Source organism: Meles meles, chromosome 4, assembly GCF_922984935.1.
Source record: "Meles meles chromosome 4, mMelMel3.1 paternal haplotype, whole genome shotgun sequence".
In the NCBI taxonomy this organism is placed as follows: Eukaryota; Metazoa; Chordata; class Mammalia; order Carnivora; family Mustelidae; genus Meles; species Meles meles.
This window is the reverse complement of record NC_060069.1, coordinates 61,109,707-61,129,917: the sequence shown is the minus strand read 5'-3', so window position 1 is coordinate 61,129,917 and position 20,211 is coordinate 61,109,707.

Genomic DNA, 20,211 nt, shown 5'->3' with positions numbered 1-20,211 from the left:
TTGCGAGTTGTTTTTAGGCCCTTTCCTACTAGGCAAAATTCAAGGTGTGAGCAATGGGGGCTGCCTATATCTAGCCATAAAAACCTTTATGCAAGTGACAAGAATGTCAACATGACAATTTTGGGGGTGGGGGGGAAGAAGGCTCTTCCTCCTAATTAGAAACACCAGGGAGAACACATAACATAAGGGTTGTTGTGACAAATGTGGACTCTGTTTACCTGACACTTTCCTTCTGGGTCACCTTCCCTCATTTTAGACGCCATTGCAGGACCTGTTTAGGACCCTGGGCTGCTTGCTCGCCCACAGCTGCCTTATTTTTGGCTCCTAGTCAGTCAAGGTGCTAATTGTGTTTATGAATAACTCCCAGCTATTCTTAACACATTGTTCCAAACAGCTCTCCTTGGCATTTAGAGATGAATTTTGACTTTTTTTTTCCCTCCAGGGCTGACAGTCCGCAGGCTCCAATGGATTGAGAGCTCCCACTTTTGACTATTAACTTCTATTTCCTTTTGATAACCACCTCTCACTTTTTTTTTTTTTGCTATATCCAACTTCCTTTTATTTTTTAGAATAAAATTTTATTTTAGAGTAGTTTTAGAAAGATACAGAACAAAGTGAAAAGGGTAATACAGGAAACAGTCCATAAGTTCATTGCCCAGTTTCCTCCATTATTAGAATCAGACATTAGTATGCTGTATTTGAACCAGTGTGGGTACACTACTTTCAATCGAAGTCTATCCTTTATTCAAATTCCCTTCACTTTTCTTCAGGTCCTTTTTACCTTCCAGAGTCCCAGTCTGGGAGACCACATTAAATTCAGTAATCATGTCTCCTTAGGCTCTTCTTTGCTGTGAGAGTTTCTTCGACTTTGCTGGTTTTTGAAGAACTTGACAGTTTTGGGGAGTATTGGTCAGATATTTTGTAGACTATCTCTCAATTGGAATGTTCTAGACAGCTATGTATAAAGGTTTCTTCCAGATCTTCCCTCCTTCTTTTTTTCCCCCCTCTTCCATAATCTCAAAACATTTACAAAAATAATTTATGTTTTGGACCTTGCTGATAGATATGTTCCCAGTTTTAGAAAACTGCCCAATTCACTGGTTAGTAGGAAAAATGCCCTACTCGCCACTCCACTCTGCCAGTTTAGTGAATTTTCATCATGTCTTCTGTGTAGCCTCTTGAGCGCTGGCGCTCCATAATAGGAGATGGTGATCAACACAAAGCTCTAGGTATTCTCGGTTGAGAAAATATTGACAGAATCACAAATGTATCAGGGTATAATAAAATTATTTTTTTCTTTATAGGTGGTTAGTCTAATTTGAACTTTCTAGATCTATAAGTTGGAATATTGTGTCCAAAATACAATGAAAAATCTATTTCCAGCAGACTTTCTGAGGGTAAATGGGCATTTCGAGCCCTTAGATAATGTTGTTCATTATACATTTTTCTGTATTCTATTTTTCAAGTTCATCTTGAGCCAGAAATGCCAGTGTGATCCTATGTAATCAAGATTCTGAATTTTGACTTTGCCACACATTCAACCATTTGGCTCCCTTTGCCTGAGGAAGGAATGGCTTGTTACGATGTGACTCAAATGTTCCATCTATATAATGGCCTTCACTTATTCTTCTCCATTGAGTTACCAGTCACATGTGCCATTCTGGTTATTAGAAATGGAGCTTAGAAAATCTATAATTACTCCCTAGACAAAATACCCTTTTAAATGCTGTTCCACTGGTTGACTTGAATCTAGTGTTCCTTAGAAGCGATTTCCACTTGGCTTAGTAGCAGCCACTGAATGCATTCTCTAAGAGAAGAATTAAGTCCTGAGTAAGCACTTCTTCTAGATCACTATTGTTTCATCTTGGCTGCCTGATGCTGAGTCTCTGTAATATGTCTGATGTATAAAGTTTGAAAAGTCAGGCCATACTTTTCTGGGGGCTTCCCAGGTAGACAGCTGCTCTGTCCTGGCCCTCCCAGTGTGCAGGGATGGTGCGTGACACATTTGCTTGCTCTGTGGTCTTGTAAGAATCATTTACTTATTTCTCCATGGCTCGTTTCACAAAGGATTTGAAAGTTATGGGCTTTCAGTGGGCACTTTCTCTGGAACTTATATATGTAAATGTTATGGTACTGATATCTGATTACCCATTTATGAGTCTAGCAATGTGTGGTTGAATATAAGACTAGATAGCTGATTGGGTGGTGTCAGAGGTAGCACTAGGAAAAGGAGGGTTGCTTACAGAGGGACCACAGGTGTGGTGTAAGACTTTTAAGCACTTGGAGGCCGGCAAAGCCTAATACTTAAGGGAACAACGCTTGTGTTAGAAGTACATGGATCTGATCTCTTAGTCACAGAACCATCGGAGAAAGACTTCGTGCTTGGGTACTGGTGTTGTGAGCTCTAGTTCTGGCTTTGCCTCCTATTAATGGTGTAACTCACAAGTCCTTGAAACCCTCTGGACCCCTATTGCCTCATTTGCAACTAAGTGGGTTGGACTAAGACCCTCTTAACTCTAAGGTTCTATGATCCTCTAGCAGATTTTGAAAAAATGTTCACAGACTTCCCGAAAGTAACACTCCTCGTTTTAGCACTGTCAAGTTTTTGGACTGTAAATCATTATCCAACCTATTTATTATCGTCTTCCAAGCTGTTAGCATATATGGTGCCTCTATGCAGATAAAAGGAAACATGCCTCCTCTAGACAGATAACATACATATGGCCTCTCTTCTTGCAGGCAGATATTCAGCCCCTCACTGAAGCATCCACGTCCTGCCCTTCAGTAGGCACCTTGCAGAATCACACACCACTGCCTATCCACAACCTTGCCAGCACATTCATGAGTCTTCCTCAGAACAGTGCTTTTCTCGAAAAGTTCATCAGCAAAGAAGAGGTCTCTGGGAATTGCTGTTCTAAGAGGACCAGGTTTTTGAGACAGAATCTATTTCTTCATGTTTAAAATACGGCACCATATGTGTGAGCTGCCTAAGAGTTTGGGTGACAAGGCATCCTATTTTTGTCAGATTGCTCTGGTTTTTACTACTATTTCCACACTGCCCCCCCTCACCCTCCTGTGCCCTGAGAACTCCTTCTGAGTGACAGTATGTCCCCTTTAAAGAAACCAAACCACCCAGGCAAGGTCACAGCACTTTGAAATGAGACTGTGTAGTGGAATGTTTAGAAGACCCAAGTTGTGGATGGCTCTTTCAGGGCCAAGCGGGCCAGATTCTCTGCTGCATACATCCTAATTTAATTGGACTAATGAGTTCGGGCTGACGTGATCAAATGATCAACAGGCTCGAGTTATGAGATGTTGAAACATGGGATTAGAGAAGAAAAAAGGCATTTGGCAAATTGACTACTGGACAGGGGAGGCTAGGAAGTCTTGATTTAAAAATTGGATCCTTGTTTTTTATTTTTTTCCCCCACATCCCTTGAAGGCTAAGTCATAACAAAACCTACTTCGATGTGCTTGCTTGCTCATGTCTCATTGGAATTCATTTTGCAGTCCCCCCCTCTGTTTTGATTCAAAATGCTTTTCTTTCTCTCAGACACCATAAGCCAAAGATTCTGCCACACATGGAACACTCAAGAGCCAATGAATCCCTGATACCTAGAAAAGTGAAACGCCCTATGGAATTCTTGTTACCTTTAGCCATTGTTAATATATTCTGTGAAAAGAAATACAAAAGAAAGCATGAGTTTTAACATTGACATGTAACATTAGTTCCACTTAAATATGAGCCACTTCCATCTTTTTTTTTTTTTTTTTAAATCTCTTTTTGAATGGTTATTCATGGGAGGAAGTCCTTGGGTCATCTCAGGCCAATTACTGAAACTGCTTGAGACAGACATTCTTCTCACCCTGGAAAGGTTAGAAATTGGGTGAACTTGTCAAGCTTGGATGGTTTTCCACTTGACTTGCTGTACCTGAGGTAAATATGGGTACCCAGTAGCACAGGGAATCCTGCTGTTCATTTACAAAGATCTGGGGGCTTGGGTTTTTTTCTTAAAGGTTGATTTTTTTTTTTTAAAGATTTTATTTATTTATTTGACAGAGAGAGATCACAAGTAGGCAGAGAGGCAGGCAGAGAGAGTGAGAGGGGAGCAGGCTCCCTTCAGAGCAGAGAGCCAGACATGCGACTCAATCCCAGGACCCTGAGATCATGACCTGAGCCGAAGGCAGCGGCTTAAACCACTGAGCCACCCAGGCGCCCTGATTTTTGTTTTTGAAGTTTGCTCAAACTTATAAAATGGGTATGAATCTGCTCCTTAATGTGGCGAGCAGGAAGTGTTCTATTTCTTCATGTTCATGTTCAGGTAAACCTGGCTCGTTTCCCTTCTCTCTCCTGCAAGGTTGTTGGAAATTTAAGCTTAACCATTTGTCCTGCAACTTCCTCTGGTCATTCAAGGAAACTGAGGGTCTTATACTTTCTAGAAAATCTCAGGAAAGGCCTCTGGTCTTGTGCTGAAGTGGCTCACTGAAAAGCATGTGGATTTGGTGCCACAATCTATATGTCCATTTGGGCCATGGGATCTTTCATCCCTTCTGGGCCAGAGGGCCCAGGGTTTTGACCCAGACTTCATGTTGGCAGTCCCACAGGGCACAGGGCACCAAGGTCCACTGGGATAGAGTCGGGTTTTTAGAAATTTTTTAGCTTCTTCCCCCTTAAACAATCCAGCTGCTTTCTTTGGGAGCATAAACTTCTGAAGACTCCCTTCCTTGGGTGACATCCAGCTCACAAATCCTTTCTCTTTCCTTGCGATGGAGGTGAGAAAAGTATCTCTCATTCTTTCGTAGTAAACCTAGAGACATAGTTAAATTCTCAGTCTGTGTTCCATGACACATTTGATTTCTTCTTAATTTTATTTCTTACTTTTGAACTGTTGCGTAAGCTACTGGTATAAATAAGTTCAGGGTTACGTTGCCAGGAAATAGTCTTTGATGTCTGTGGCAATTTTTTGTTGCTTGTTTGTACTTTCTTTCTTTTTTCATAGGGGAAAGTATGAAGTTATATTTCTCACTGCCATCCTCTTTCAGTCCAAGTGCAAAGTTTTCTGTAGGGCAGGCATTATGGTTCACATGGAGTGTAATAGCTCAAATGACCCCATTTCCAAGAAGTCTTCTCTAACCTTAAGACTAAATAAAGTAAATGCATTCTTCTGTTCTCTACTGTAGCCCCAGGAATACTTGGAGCATACTTTTAAATACATTTATTACACATACTCCCAATTCTTGGGAGAGCTCTGATTTCTCTTCTCATTCACCCCAAGATGAAGGAGGGTCAAAGCCAAGGACTGTGTTGGACCAAGATTCATTTTTATGGGTGTGATGAGATATATTTCAGTATGATGAGAGACGATAGAAGACTGTCTTCACTTTGTATGGCCTCTGGTCTGTGTGTTGTGTCTCTTCTATAGGGCCATTGCTTTAGGTCCTTTTCCTGAGTCATTCATTTGTCTATTCATTCAAGAAACTTTTCTTAGGGGCTTACTAGATCAGACATTGTGTAGCCCCTGGGAATAGTACAAAGGTAATTCAGACAATGCTCTGTTCTCCTAAACTTATATTTCCATGGGCTGTCTCTCTTGGAATTTATATGGTACAGTGAGATTGCTTTGGGCTTGCCTGCCTCTTGGGTGGGGTTCCCTTGTCCTGAGAAGGCTAGCTGAGAATCAAGATTGTTTCTTAGGAAATGTAGGTGTCCTTCATATTTATGCTTCCATAGCATAGTCAAAGAGCTTATAGCTCAAAGGTTGTCTGTCCCAACTCACCTCTCCAATTTGTGCAGCAAATAAGGAGAACCTACAGTGTGCTGTCAGGTGTGGATAAGTATTGAACTTGGTAGAATCCCTGAGTCTTGAAGACTACATGCGTGTTTAGCTACATCTCCATGACTGTATCTCCCCTGAGAATCTGGAAGTCCCTGGATCTGCAGGAAGAAGTTGACAGATAATTCCTGATCCAGAATTCCATCATCACTCTCTTTCTAAATTACCTTATTTTGTTCTGTTTTTGAGATTTTATTTATTCATTTGACAGAGAGACAGAGTAGGAACACAAGCAGGGGGAGTGGGAGAGGGAGAAGCAGGCTTCCTGCTGAGCAGGGAGCCCGATGAGAGGATAGATCCCAGGACCCTGGAATCACGACCTGAGATGAAGGCAGCCGCTTAAGGACTGAGCCACCCAGGCACCCCTTTTGGTAAATTATTTTAGAGGCAAAACTACCCATCATTACACTATTTCAACAATTTGTTCACTTTTTAGTCTCCCCACCTGGATGTTGGTAGGCAGATAGTATGTTGTCTTCAGTGTAGTACCCTGGGGAAGCCCAGCAATATACCTCATGCCTGTCATTGTGGAATGAATGAAGGCAGAGGCACATTCAGGGAAAAACAGAATGATCTGAAAATATTCTCTTCTGTACTTCAAATGGCTATCTTGCTTTCTTAACTAGATAGTAATTTTGAACTTGGGAAAATGTATGAATATATTGTAGATGGATGCATGTTGAAGTATTTCCTTTATTCAAGGTGTTGGACTAAGATCTGTGGGTTATGAAGCCGTGAGTTGACATGGACTTGGTGCTTAAGGTCCATGGCAGGGGGGATAAGTACCATAGAAACAATAAAATTCCATTAAGGTTTTTGTATATTTATTTCTGGGGCTTGTTTTTTTAATAGCATCATATTAGTGTATTAGTGACAACTTAATTTACTTCTGGGCATTAGTGATGGTCAGATTCAAGGATTTGGATTTTTTTGCAAAGAGGCAGTTGTGTTCTTCCTAAAATGACTATCCGCTGTGGGCAGTGTCCAGTATAGGGTGAGAGTCAAAGGGTAGAGGCAAAGCCAGGACCTCATTTTCCTCCCTGCTCAGCACCTGATGTGCTCAGATGAGAAGCTGCTCCAGTTCAGAGGAACTGGAAGATAGCATAAGCTCTTCACATGTTTCTGCCATCTTTTCCCTCCCTCAACTCCCCAAAGAATCTATTTCTCCAGCTGTAGCGTACCTTACTCTCTGTTGTTTCATAGACATGTTCACTCTGATTTGGGTTGCCTAATTCTGGTGTGTTCTGTACAATGCCTTCCATTATTTTGACACTTGCCTTGGTGATAGAAATTCTCTGATTTGCATCATTTTTCATTTATTAAGATAACGCATGTTAGATTCCTGCCTTGAGTTTCATCCTCTAGAAACTGTCCTGGGCTAAAGTTATATAAAAGTTCAGAAAAATCTGGTGACACTACATTTTATTAAAATATGAATACCTGGGAAGGCGTATCATTGTCTACTCGTGAGATTCTAGGGTTCAGAAACGTTGAGAGGGCTGCAGCTGCTTTGTGGGGAGGGATAAAGGATATTTTGAAAATATCCTCTGCCAGGTTTGGCAATCAATACCGAGACTGGGGATATTCACAGAGCTTAGCCGTCGTCTTGTCACTGCCTTTGAGTTTGGTTAAGATATGGCAGGTAGATTCTCTACATATTTACAGTTTTTTAACTAAAAAGCTATAGGGAAAGAGAGCTCACAGCTGCCCCCAGCAACAGTGTTAAACATTCAGAAACAGCTGATCTGTCTCTGGGGCTCATCTGAAAGGGACAGAAGAACTGCAGGAAGGACTGTGACCCCAGTTCATTGAAAGATATGACTCTGCACATTTTTCCTGCACAGCTTTGTGCATCAACTTCTCATTTCTTTCTGGGTCAGTGTGCAAAGTGACATGTGGGAGATACGCCTCACTTCTGCCCTGCTTTCAACAGATGTGGAATCTCTTGCCTTTGATATGGGTTCAAATTCATGGGTTAATGACAATCACAGGCCCATAGCACATGCTGGCAACATTTTTGCAAACATGGGCCAAATTTTAGTTTCATTATAAAATGTAAAGCCAGAGCTGGCTCTGAGTTTTGCACTAACATTTCATACAAAACTAATTTGCAGTTCTTCCAGATGGGTTCAGTGTCTATGGCATACTGCCTGCTCTTCTAAAATGTACTCTATATAGAGGATGCGGGTGGGGAAGGGAATAAAGTTGGTTCCTTTGTGGGCAAATAGGAAGACTTTGGGATTTATAGCAAGAAAGAGTTGCATTAAAAAACATTACTACTGTAACAGCAGCATTACCTAGTTTCAGTATTGGTAGGAGAAAATGGAAAGGAGCCAACGTTTTACTGAGTGATTCATGCTAGCCATTGTGCTCTGTGCTTGACATATAGTATTTCATTCAATCATTACAATACTCCATGAGTTGGGTATCCATTTGCCTTTTCACTAGGGAAATCATTCATTTACCTCCGGACTCTAGAAATCATCTCTTGGTCTCTGTTATGTATCCGATGTGTGTGTGTGCGCGCACACGCCTGTGTGTGTCTTTATATTAACCAAAGGATACTTTGTTGCCAAGGACTCAAAAATACCTTCCAGTTAGAGGCAGACCTAACTTGATTATGTTTTCAGTTCATGGGCTGCTGCATACGGTTGTGCAGGTTGCTTCCTGCATGAGGGTTTCTGGTCAGGGAATAAGTAGGAATGTCCACTTATCAAGCTGCATGCTTTGGTCGAGGTTGTGTCTGCTGGGAGGAAGGGGCCCCTTTTTCTAATTGATTCGTGTGTGGTTGCAGTGCCTTTGATTCAGATTCCTTACAATAAACGAGCAATCTGCAAAAGGAACTTTGAAACTCCGTCTCTCTTCTATCTAGGCATCTTGGGATGTCTGCCTCTTCATTTCACCTCCTCCTCCTTTATTGTGCATCTTGGGACAGTCCCTTGGAACTCCATTTGTCCTGACCACTGATCTCACTCTGGGACTAGCCTGTGAGGGTGGCTGCATGGGGTAGTATCTGCTTTCTCTGCTCTTCGCACTGGGTCTGAGGAGCCTGCCCTGAGTGCAGCACCAACAGACTCTTCCTAGGCATCGCTCTTCAGAAACTGCTTAGATGACACTCATGTTACTGTTTCTTATATCCCATCCTCCAAAACTACACGGATGGCTAGGAACGTATATATTTTTTAAAACCTCAGAGTTCAAACTTTGGAAGATAGTTTAAAGAAAAAGTTGAAGTGCTGTCAGTTCTTTAGGAAACGTTTAGCTGCAAAGATGACTTTTAAAACATCCAAAGAGGAAAGGATTGTTGTAAGTTATTTTGTGTGTGTGTATATTGAGCATCTGCTTGATTCTTAGCAGTATGTTACATTCAAGAGGAGGAGACAAAAAATTAAAATGGACTTATAACTTGGTTTAAAACGATGTGAAACCCTCAGCGTAATATGTCTCATGTCTAATACAGGGGTTGAGAGACAGGATACTGACCCCAGGACACTGGATATATTCTCCCAGCTCTGACTCTTCTATCCCAGCCATCCTGCAGAGCTGGCTGATCTCTGGCCTTCATTTTCCTTATCTGTAAGTGAGACTCCCTCTCTGGTATCTTCTCCCAGGCTATTGTGTGCCTGGAATGAGATAGTGTGCAGGTCAGTCCTTTAAAACATGTAAGTATCTTTAGATATTTAAGGTTTAATTGTCTTTACAGAGAAAGATGAAAAGAATCTTGATCATTTCTTTGTTTTTTTTTCTTTTTATATAACATATACTTTGTGTAGAAAATGTGGGGAGACTAAGATATAAATGGAAGGAAAACCCCACAAAAATCAACTATTGGCCCCCAGAGATAATTGTGGTTAATATTTTAACGTGTGATTTTTTTTAGTCTTTTACAAATCTACATTAATTTATCAAAGCTGAGCTCCTACTCTGTATACATTTTTAAACCTACCCTATTATTCAACTTTATATCAATTTAAAGATTCATGGGAAACAGACCGCTAACTTCCTGGGCTATCAGCAAATACCCGCTTTAGATGTACTTCAGGCTTTTTGCCCAGTAGCACTTTCTAAATGATTTCCACTGGATTTACACACAAAATCAACACCACTCTATAGAGTCATTTATATACAAGCTCCAAGTATAGTAATTTTTCCCTTATTATTTTTAAGGTTTTTAGCCTAAACATATATGTTCAGGTTTTTAAATTGTATCCTCTATTGCGAGTTGAGAAAATCTCAAATAAGACATTCAAAAACAAAAATATCCTAAGTGGAATGATAATATATGGAAAGTACCATGGCTGCTTTTCAACACTGTTGCCCCCTACTTACTGGTAGATTTTACTCCTGATGTGATGTAAATAAAACTTTAAATATAAGCTTTCAAGTGTCCAGGCAGTGCAGGTGTTGTAGAAAAAATGATTATGTGGGAACTTAAGTCTTTTGCAAATTGGGACTTTAAAACAAACAAACAAACGTGAGTGCTTCTCTGAATTCAAGGCATACTGGGAGTTCCAAATCATATATGCTTTTAAAAATCCTTAATTTCCCAGGGATCCTGGTAAATACACATTGTCTCCTTTGGGCCATTTTATTTTGTATCATTTGTTTCATCTTGCTTGGTTAGTCACACCAGCACATTCGTGGTTAGATAATTTAACTTAGGTGACGGATACTTTCTTCCTTCATCATGATTAAATGTAAAACAGTAGAACATTCCTTTGGGGCAAATCACTCTTCTCTTTACACCCAGTTCTATCTTGAAATAAAACAAATGGAATGGAGGCAATTGCAATTACAAGTATGATAAGGTTTTATCTTATCACACCTGCAAAGATTTACGCCCCTTCTTCCCCATCCTGTCCTCCTCACTCGGGTTTCTCTGATGTCAGGTTTTAACAAGCAAAACCACCTCTCAAGGATATTTAGAGGGTGAGTAAATGTTAGGGCGAATCTGAATCTCTTTATTAATAGTGAGTTGCATAACAAATGCCATGGGGTTGGTAGATTTTACTGTGTCTGTTAAATATTAACAGTACTTGTACTTTCTGGGGTATTGTTGAAGTGCCTGGATACCATTCAGCCAATCACAAAGAAACAGGTTTCCATGGAAGCAATATCAGGGATTCATTTCATTCTCAATGAAATCCACACAGCAAGACAAATCTGTAAAAATAACCTATGTAAAATTGAAGCAAAATATTTCTGGGTGTTTGTTCTATGCCTTTTGGGGTGTGTGTGTGTGTGTGTGTGTGTGTGTGTGTGGTGTGTGTATGTTTTCCATTTAAAAAATAATCTAAAAATATCTGGCACTCAGGAAAGCTTCCAAAAAAGCTGGCACTCTTACCCCTGCCTGGTTGTTTTGTTGTTCTTTTGAGCATGCATACCTGTGTGTTTGAAGGGCTCAACCCTTCCTTGTTTGTTTATATTCTAGAACACAACATTTTAGACCAAATTTTAAAATGAAAAACAATATTCTGAATGTCTGTTAAGTATAGGCTATTTTCAAGGACATTTTTATACCCACAATAAAGAAATGTAATTAATGATTTTTGCTTCTCTTCTATGAAGAGCTTTAATAACTCTCCAAGTTAGGTACTATAATTATTTTATAGGTGAAAACAGGAGCTCGGAGAGGTCAAGTAACCTCTTCGAGGCTACACAGCTAATAAATGGCAGCTGGTTTCCAGTCCAGATTTACCTGATGGTAGATGCTATAATTCCAAACCATGTGTTTTGTTTTTATTCTCATGAAGGAAAGCATCAATATTATTTAATTGTCATGGGAGTCAAACCATACGGTATTATCAATGTGTGTCTCTCTCAATTTATTCATACATACGTGCACACACACACATACACACTGAGCCCTGCTCACTCCTCCTGCCATCATTTGCCTAAAAAACACTGTATTTATAGCTAATATAGCATATCTTCTACCACACTGACTGTGGCTTTACCTGTTTCCTCTGGGCTAGGTTCTGATGTTTCTTGAGACTAAGACTCTGCTTGGCACAATTGCTACTTTGTACAACCACAGTTGACTTAGAATGTACAAGAGTTTGAATGACAAGCAGAAGATTTTTGCCGTAGAACCTCAACAAAAGCAAGATTTCACTGGGGAAGGGGAACAGTGTTTGGGTAAATGAAGACCTCTCACTATAGTCAACTATAGTCACCCCTGAACCAAGAAGTGTGCCTGATACACTTGAATAAATGACTGAAATAAATATCTTGAAGCATGGTAGAAGCATTATTCTTCTTTTAAATTTGTTAATTTGAGAACATGATTATCTGTTTATTAAAACAAAATTAAAAATAAAATAAATCCTACTTTAGAGTAATGAAAGCGGGTTAGAAATAATGGGTTAGCCTTTTGACTGTTTCTCCCTTGATTATTCTCAATTCTTGAACTTGCTTGGCTGACCCACTAACACGTCATGTGGGTTAACATTGAGGAATAAAATGCTTTCAGTGCTTTGATTTTTTAAGATACATTTTATGTATCAAAGCTTTCTAAAGACCAGTTTTAATGGATAATTATCTAGGATGCATTATCATCTCCCTGTCTTAATAAACAGAGTCTAGCAGATGTGACCTAACCTTTCCTTCATGACTTGGTACCATCACTCTATTATTTGTAAACTGTGGGGTTGCACAGTGATATCCTCAGGTGTCAGAGCTCATAAGAGACTGGACCCATCTGCTTGATTTCTCTTTCCGTTTCCACTCTGTCCTCTCCTGTCTTTTGTATTGGTTTCCCTGGGTTGGCTTCATAAATACAGTCCGTTGGATGTCTAATTCCATCTCCCATTTGCTAAGGCAGACCTATGGGTTTTGTGGGGTACCAGATTAGGAAGCAAGTTTTGTCAGGTTAGAGCTGATCACTTAAGGTGAACCACTGACGCTGTTGATTAGCTCTGGCCTGTAGGTTCTGGGGTGACCTCATTGATCTTGCTCTAAAAAGTGCATGAGCTTGTTTGAAGTACATTCCTTCTCAGTATTAGCGTCTTCTGGTGGTGTTATCATTGTTATCCAATTCAAGAGGGAAAATGTGTATGGTTACCTTCCTATAGAGCTGCCTGCTGATAGGTGAGACTGTTATAATTTGTAACAAAGACTGCAAGCTACTTTGTTGTTTTGAAGAGAAGATATCAAAAAGCAGCTTCCTTTGGGAATGTTTCTAGGAATAGTGACTTTACAGATGTATGACTATATCTATATGTCTATATCTATATAAGGATTTATATGTATTCCTATGAATTCACTTATATATTATATTGTTTTTGGAAAGATTTAAAGAGCAGTAGTGGCAAGAGGAATGGGTAAACTCTCTGAGCCTGCCTAATAGTTGCTAACACTTACCTTTTATTAACTTGGCAGCCTGGTAATCTGTAGTGTTTTTTGGACAAAACTGCCTTCAGACTGTTCATGGGATTATAGCATGATGTCGCTCCTTCAGCCATGACTGACCGGAGACTGGCATGGTTTGGTCACAGTTACAGTCTTAGGGAAATTCAATTTTATTCTTTAAACGAAGTGAATTTTTTTTTCCTCCCAAAGGAGTGTGTAAGGGATACCACAGACCACTGTTGTGTGTTTTCAACTATTAATTTATAAGAAGCATTTGAGAGAATCAGAAATAAAGGAGTCAGGGGTCTAAAGGGAAATGACTCAGGTACTCTTGAAAAGATATCCACTAACATAACCCATATCTCTCTGACTGGTCTGGGGCTGAGGTTTTACCAGGAGAGGTGTTTCAGTGTTGATTCAACCAGGACAGTTGCTGTTCTAAAACAGTTTGATAACCGGCTCTCCAGATCTGACAGAAAGAATGGCTGCTTCTCCTGCGGTGATTTAAAGGGCAGGGAAAGTTCAGCCTGCCCCATGATCTCCTCCCCAGTGGCCTTGCTTCACTAGAAAATGTTCATGATTAGAGATACTCCATCGGGTAAAGGATTTGTCTTCAGAAGACCCCATTAAACAAGAATTTATCTTACCTGCATTGATGATTAATACATGAGAGGCCATCTCTGAACTCATGAGAAGGCTAACAAATGATGCATCTCTCAGCAGCCAAGAGCAAGTGTGAGTGACTGTGGTGTTAGAAAGGTCCTTTTAGGATGGGGAAATCTGAAGCAAGAGCTGCCACCCTAGGAAGACCAGGAAGTAAGGAGTGGACGGGAAAAACAGAGCTGTTGGACACAGAGAGGTACATTAGCTCAGTATAGGGGGTGATGGGAGAGGACATGAATGGGCGAGGGTCTGCTTTATGGTTTTGCTCAAGGCTGTGCTTGTCAGAGTAACACACATGGGCTATGAAGGAAGACAACAGATCTTTTACTACTATTGGCCTTCTCCAACTAGGTTGTACAATAATTTAAAAGTAGTCATTTCCTTGGCTTCCTGACTCAATATGCCACCTAATTAGCTAAATCTTTTTGACCTCTGCTTGGTGACTCATCTCTGCTCCTGACTCTGAGACCACATGGGTTTCTAACTAAAAGCATTTGAAGAAACTTGGCATCAAATGCCTCTTGTTTGTTTTGCTCCGATATTGTGCCCCAGTTGCAGAGTTTTTTCCCTTTGGTACTGAGGCCCCATGTTCATTTTGCATGTAAGATAGAATCACTAAATCCTAGCTCCATACATTAATTCATTCACCAATATTTATTGAATACTTGCTAGTTGTTATTGGGCACTGTGCTAGACATAGAAACCCCGTACATTAACCATGGTGCTATACCTCACAAGTTCTCCTCAATGCCAGAGAACTTGCCTTGACACTTGGGGAGCTGGAGTTGGGGAAGCCTTCCCAGAGCTCTCCACAGCTGGAGTCCAGCCTTGTTTTAGGGAGCTCCTGTCTCTTGCACTCTCTCCCCTCCCCCTGAGCATGGAGGGTTGCTTCAGAACCTTACTTCTGAACCAGAACCCAACTTCTATGCCATAAGCGTTTTTGTTTACATTTTGAGATTAAACAAAACAAAACAAAACAAAATAACAACAACAAAAATACCTTTAAAATTTTTGGAAACTGTATGGAAAGGTTTTGGAATGTTTCCTGTTTGTTCCAAGGGTTGTACCTTTTCCCTCATTGTCCTCACAGAGAAAGAAGGTGGGATTCAGTTCAATGGAAGAAACAGCCATTTTTAAGAAGACATCTGTATCCTTGGAATTCCAGCCATTAAGGAAAGTTCTTTGGCAGATTGCCCAATGCTTTTATGTGAAGAGAATTTTGACCATGAAAGCTGAGCTTTGACTTACCTAGTTTAGATGCCAAGGTTAATCATTTGGGAGAATTTTTTAAAATGAGTGTTAGAGGTAGAGCCATTTCACTAAGGTAGTCAGAAGCAAACTTTTCCCCTCTTGTAACCCATAGTGAATTTTTTCTTCTCTTTGCTCTCTCTTTTTCCCTTCCTTCCTTTCTCTTTCTTTCTTGTAGTAAGGTAAATTTAGCCACCATTAATTGAATGACTTTGTGGAAGAGATGGCTAATTTTCCACCAGCTATCTCTGCCTCCTTCCCATGGGGTCGAGCTGCTGCCAGGACCTGGCTGTCCATCTAGGGATCACATTACTAAGCCTTCGTATTTATGTGCCTCCTCCTCCCAGCGGAGTGAGGGCAGAGATGTAGACGTTTCTGAATCCAGGTACTTAATAAGTAGAAGGTCTGTCCCTACTTTCTGCTGCTGCCTGTGGAGGATCCAGCCCAGGAAACAATGGCCGTGAACAATGGAGCCAGAAGTTATGTGAGAGGAGCTGGTCCCAGAAACATCATCTAGTGACTAGTCACCTCTCCTTTAAGAGCACCCATTTATATGAGTGAGAAATGAACTTGTAAGCTGTCAGGCAATTAAGACTGGAGAGTTTATCTGTTACTGCAACTGGTATTATTTACCTAATTCTCTCTGTTTATGACAAATCACAGATAGAGGCACTCTAGGAGACACAACGGTGAGTATGAAACATCCAGAAATTTGAAGAAAGGCAGACTTTAATCACTTGGAAGTTTAATAAGACTCTTAATAAGACTCTTTGAGTTGCAAGTGACAGGCACCCAATTTGAATCAGCTTCATCAAAGAGGGGTTTATGAGCAAATGCTCCTATTATTAATAAAAAATGGAAAAACAAGCCAGGATGTAGCTGATTCCTTGAAGAAACTGGGACAAGGGACTTCCATGCTGCTGAAACTCACTTCTTACCAATTGGTGATGGCCAGGGGAGCAGGTCGTAGAAGAAATAGCGGGTCCTGTGGCTATGACAGGACTAACTGGGGCTGGAGGAAAGATACTCAGAAGTAAAGGAAGACTCTTTTATTCTCAGAAGAAAGGAAATGATTTTTAGCAAACAAAATAATTGGTTTCCTTTACAGATGGAGTAATTATTTGCCAATTCCCTTCCTTTTATTCTTTATTTTTTGGATTTTGCCTAGTATATTTTTGCATTGTTAACATTTCCTGTTTTTATGTCTAGCTCCTGAGCTCAAATTAGATCTTTCCTTTTTGTTCCTCTGCCTTCCCTCACCCCTAACAGTGCCCTGTATGTAGCAGAAGCTTCAATATTGGCTGAGAGGATATACTTAGAGCAATACGGTGGGCTCAGGTCTCTTTAAATTATCTTAAGCCCAGATTCTTTCTTTTCATCACCATATCTTGCTCCTCTTTATGACACTTGATTGTCAGCCAACCACAGCTTCTGAAGATGCTTTGCAAGTAGCTATGCCTGGTGGGTGTTCTCCCTACTCTTGCTTCATTTAGGACACTGGCCTTCTTGACCCTGCCAGTCCGAGGCCTACCGTCCACGCCTGCACTGGCCCAGGGCAAATCCCTTTCTGGTAGGAAGCCTTCACAGCCCATGGCACAGCACAGAGGCTTTGTTTCTGCTCAACTCTTCTCATGATGTACCATCTACTGAGTAGTAAACATGTTTGCTACATCATCCTGGTGCACTTTTACACCCATGTGTTATTAACAACTGAAAAATACTATTTCAATTTTAATTTTCTTCAGCTAGATTGTGAACTTTTCAAAGAATGGGAATCTATTGTGTCCTCTCTCATGGCTGATGGAAGAGCTTGAATGGTAGGTTCCTGAGAAGTCTTTGCTGATAGACCGAATGCTTGTTTTCAGTTTCAAGACAGTTACCCCGTATATGGGATAGCTGAGCATCTCCAAATATTCACGTTAATACGGTTTTTTCTTAATAATTTTTTCCTTTCGTTTTTAAATTAAAGGAATCTGCCAAATGGTTGAATGGAATATATCAGACCCCCCCCCCTTTTTTTTAAAGTTAGAGGGCACCTGGGTGGCTCAGTTGGTGAAGCGCCTGCCTTCTGTTCAGGTCGTGATCCCAGGATCCTGGGATCCAGCCCCATGTTCGGCTCCCTGCTCAGTGGGCAGTCTGCTTCTCCTTCTCCCTCTGCCTGCCGCTCCCCATCCTTGTGCTCTCTCTCTCTCAAATGAATAAATAAAATCTTTAATTAAAAAAAAAAAGTTCCAACTTAGGGATCATGAAACCTATTATTAACACAGAGAGAACCCAGAGTCAGGCTGCTTACTGACTGGGCAGAGAAGCAGCTTCTATAGAATTATAAATGGTCACCATTAATTAGATTGCTTTTCCTACACCGTTCTGGGGAGTGGTGGCGGGTGCGCGTGGTGACCAGAATGTGATAGGTCTGAGAAGCACAGGATGTGTGAGAGGAGGTGAGAGAATGCTGGACTGGGGAAGATGAAAAGCTGCCGCTGTGGCTGACAGGATGCAGTGTGTGCAGAGTAGAAAATACCTACTCTCTGGAGGGGGGAGGGGGTGCTTTAAATATTTAAAAACATTTTCACCTCTCTGTTTCCTTACCTTAAACTGCACTACACACAATCTGCTTCCAGGACTCTGCCCCCTGTCCTGTGCCTTCTGGAATCTCCCTGCTGCCTCCGTGGTTTCTTTTTCATCATGATTGTCCTCTCTTTGCAAATGACACAGAGGGTACAGACTTTTATTTTGTGGCTAGCAAAATTTTGAAGAGGCCCTGCTTGCAGTTGGCATAAACAACTTTTGGTAGAGACCTATTTCCTCTCAACTTCCCCTTCTCAGAATCTGCTTTGGTTAATTGCTGAAAATGTGACATGGAGTTTGATTTGAGGGCTTCACAGAATAAAGAAAGACTAAAGAAGAAATGGCTTTAGGGTATATCTTGTTTAAGCCCCTATTTATAAATTTAAAAAACCACAAAGCCCGCATGGCAAAAGAATGAGAAAAAAAAAAAAAAAGAAAAGAAAAAGAAAACCAATTCAGAAAGCAGAGCGCAACACTAATGACCATAATTTTACAAATGAATTGTACATTTAAAATTTTGGAATTCAATTTAAAATTAGTATTACAAACCCACCAGGTAGAACAGTGCCCCAATTACATGTGTGGTATGGTTCTATGTTTTAATGTACTTTGTTTTATAATTAACAAGCCAACAATCAAAATCTTCACATTTTACAGACTGAGAGTTCAGTCAACTCTGTTGTTAGTCAAATATTCTGTCCCCAAAGGCCAATGTTTTGGCATTCAGACTGTAACCTTTAAGATATCCTAAAGGCAGTCCCAGAAACCACACAAAAGTCCTCTCGTGATATACTAGGCTTTGATTTTGGGTTCAGGAAATGGTGCTTAGGCTAGGGAAATGGCCTTCGCATGTTCTTCTTTAGACGGAAGTCTTTAGTCTTAATCATAGAAGCACAAATTTTATTGCAATCTCAGATTCAGAAGCCTCTGGTCAGTTCCTCTGTGATCACGGTGTATGGCAGGCAGCTTGCTGATAAATGGTGTCTTTCCCTAGGGAGTGGGTGCTTTATTTATAGGCAGTCGGAACTCAAGGTAAAATAAAGAACAAAGTCTCAGTGGTTCCATTTTCTCCCTCATGTTGTTAATAGTAAATAAGGCTCAGTATTCCATTCAGAACAGCTTTGCAGACGCTAGAGTCCCATACTCAGTCAGTGGGCCAGGTTCTGCCTCGGTGCAGTGCCTTTTTTTATAGATGTTGTTAATTGGGTTACTTCAGGGTGACAGGGATGCCTGTGTCTTTCAGCGGAGTCCGCCAACAGCGCTGCTTCTCTTCAGCTGGGAGAAAGACGTGGGCAGGTGGGGGTGCGATCCAAAGGAAGTACCTGCCTGAGACCCCAGGGCCCGAGAGTGTGGGCCTGCGTTCCAGTGACCCAGTTCTCCTTTGTTCTCCCCTTGAAGGTTTCAGAGCAGGTGAGCGGTAACTCAGGTGGGATACACGTCTAATAACCATCCCTGACATTTGCACGGTGTTTACTGCGTTCTAGTCACTTTTCCTTTACCCTTGAAAATTTAATTCTCATTTAATCCTCATAGTCGATGAGGTAGGGACGGTTACGATCCCAGTTTGCAGAAGAGGAAAATGATGCAGAGAGCAGTTCAGTGATTTGCCCCAGGTCACAGAGCTGGGAAGTGGCAGGGCTGAGATTTGAACCCGGCTGGTCTAAGAGAGGGATGGTATAGTGTTGTGACTGAGTCCTAGGGAATTACACTGTGCTCTACTAATTGGGCTGTGGCCCCACTGTGCCATTTCAAAGAGTCATATGACCCAGATGAGGAAGGCAAAGGACTGACTGACTGTATCCTTTTTAGATCATTCTGTGGCATGAGTTTTTGTTTTCCTCCCTCAGACATTCCAACAGCATAGGAGGTCCCATCATCCTGGCTGCCTGGGGCCAGGCCACAGCTTCCAGCAGAGATCTGGAACCAGGCAGTCCCTGAAAATTGAGGACGTGGGTAGAGAGACGGCTGGTTTCTTTCTGTGCCAAGCAGGCAGAGTGCCAACCCCTCCTGGAAGAACTCTGCCCGTCTTCATTTCCCCTTGACTCAGCAGGAGAGGGAAGCTGGGTCTTGAGGCTATTCTTCATTGCTTTTGAACATGGAGTCCCACTTAGAGAGATGAGAGCCTAAGCATTTATGCCGGGGTGTGTTTCTAATGAACTCTGAATGTACAGCCTGCCCCCTTCTTAGAAGAAGAGTCGCATTTTTTAATGTATGCAGGGACCCACTGTGTGTGTGTGTGTGTGTGTGTGTGTGTGTGTGTGTGTAGCAGCTGAAAGAAGAAAAAGCCAGAAACCTTGCTGAGAATTTTAAAATATTATTTAAAATTGGGTATATGGGTCATCTACGGGAAGGAGTGCTTGACATAGGACGCTCAAAAACAAAGTTATCCTGTTCTGAGTTCAAGGTCCTTTTTTTCTGAAGTCCATGGGCAGCCTTCTTTGCCATGGGGATGGGACAAAGGAAGGCCCAGTGGGCACACTTCTCTGAGAGTCCTCTGAGCTCAGTGTCTCTGCCTGGGGTGGAGTGGGAGGGGGGTTCCCCTTCTGCG